The sequence below is a fragment of the Apium graveolens genome, chromosome 5 (assembly GCF_009905375.1).
Source record: "Apium graveolens cultivar Ventura chromosome 5, ASM990537v1, whole genome shotgun sequence".
Lineage (NCBI taxonomy): Eukaryota > Viridiplantae > Streptophyta > Magnoliopsida > Apiales > Apiaceae > Apium > Apium graveolens.
This window is the reverse complement of record NC_133651.1, coordinates 7,845,541-7,847,238: the sequence shown is the minus strand read 5'-3', so window position 1 is coordinate 7,847,238 and position 1,698 is coordinate 7,845,541.

Below are 1,698 nucleotides of genomic sequence, written 5' to 3'. Positions count from 1 at the left end.
AATAGATCCCATACTGAGTCGTATATTAACTTTAAAAAGTTCTCTGAATTGCTTTCTTAAATCGATCATTAGAATAAATTCCCCTGTACCAGGTCTTGTATCTTTTGCGATGCGCTTTTACGTTTATAATTCGACTTTATTTGCAGTCTTACTAGATTTACACTCATAACTTCAAATTTTGCTTATGCTGCTGATCGTTCAACATGTCGCCTCTTTTTCTAATAGCGTTCTTCCTTTAGAAAAGTCTGGAAATTTCTCAATCTTCTTTGATTATAGTCAGCTTCTTTTAAATCGACGTACCCTTTGAACATAATCTTAAAAATTGGATGAATAGTTTCTCCGTACATTGGTTCCGTCATTTAAACTTATCAAATAATATTTGCATTCTTCTGCTGGGAACAATCAAATATTTTCCATAAAAGCGGGTCCACTTGGCCTTCGAAATTAACCATACTAACTTCTAGAACAAGTATTCTTCTTGATAATCCAAATCTTATAACAATCAAGAAACTCAAGGAGTAATTAGACAACCAAGTTTTAAAACTTGTTTTGTTTAAAGGACTTTTTAGAAAAAAAATTGTTAAGAAAATCTTCTTTGAAAACTGGTTTAAAATTTTAAAAATCGTACACCTAATCGTCATTACTATATGAGTTGGTTGTCGTCCTTTTCAACTACTACCGAGTATCAAATTAGGGAAACTTTCAGATAAGAGCTCATTCATTTCCATATATCTTCTACCCTTTATTGAGTCCATTTTACCTTCATTGGTCGACAAAAACATTAGTTACCGTTGCATATTATCTTATTCATAACTTCACTTCTAGTCTTCCATACTGATAACATTCTCATCATCATCTCTTACGATTACTAAGTATAACAGGTTTATCCAATAATTATCAAATCTATTTTTATAAAACAAGGTTGACTAATATCACATCACATTACTACTATACGCATCCTGTTTGGTCACATCATTATTATCTACTTCCAAGAAACGCTTGATTTCTGATCTTCTCAAACTCCCTTAAAATCCATCTAGCTCACTCCACAAGATAATCATAGGTGGCATACTTACTAGTAGCTCCATATAACCTGGTAGCAGCTATTCTCCAGAACACACGAATCTTTTCTCTTGGTTTCTTCTCACTCTTCTTAATACCTCGTGTACTCACCATATGTTGAATCTTTCGAATCCATCCTCATAGGTGTCGTTACTTCATAAGACGGGTTTTAAACTGATGGTATAGAACAAGGTGTAGGGTAGATAGAAAAGCTGCACTTACAGCTAAATATCTGGTGGAACCAGAATTAACATGTGGGGGATTCTCGAATAGGTAGTCTCACATCAGTGGATGAGATAATAACGTGAAAAGGTGCAATATCCGTAATAAGATGTGACATGGCTAACACTGATGGATGAGCGGGGCATGAATCAAATGATGGTCGTCCGACTGAATGGTCCGATTGATCAGACCATACCAGAATAAAAGAATATGTCATCACTGCTATCTGAAAATCGCGTTGCCAGATAAGAATCTAAAATCTCATCACGAATCATACCAAAACCTATTATACAGTCGCACTCAACCTCTCGATGTCCTATTTTTTTCTATTTCTTAATCCTAATCCTAACCTTCTATCCATTCCCGACAATCTAGGCTTGTTTCAGTGACTTATAACATGTGGCTCTGATGTCA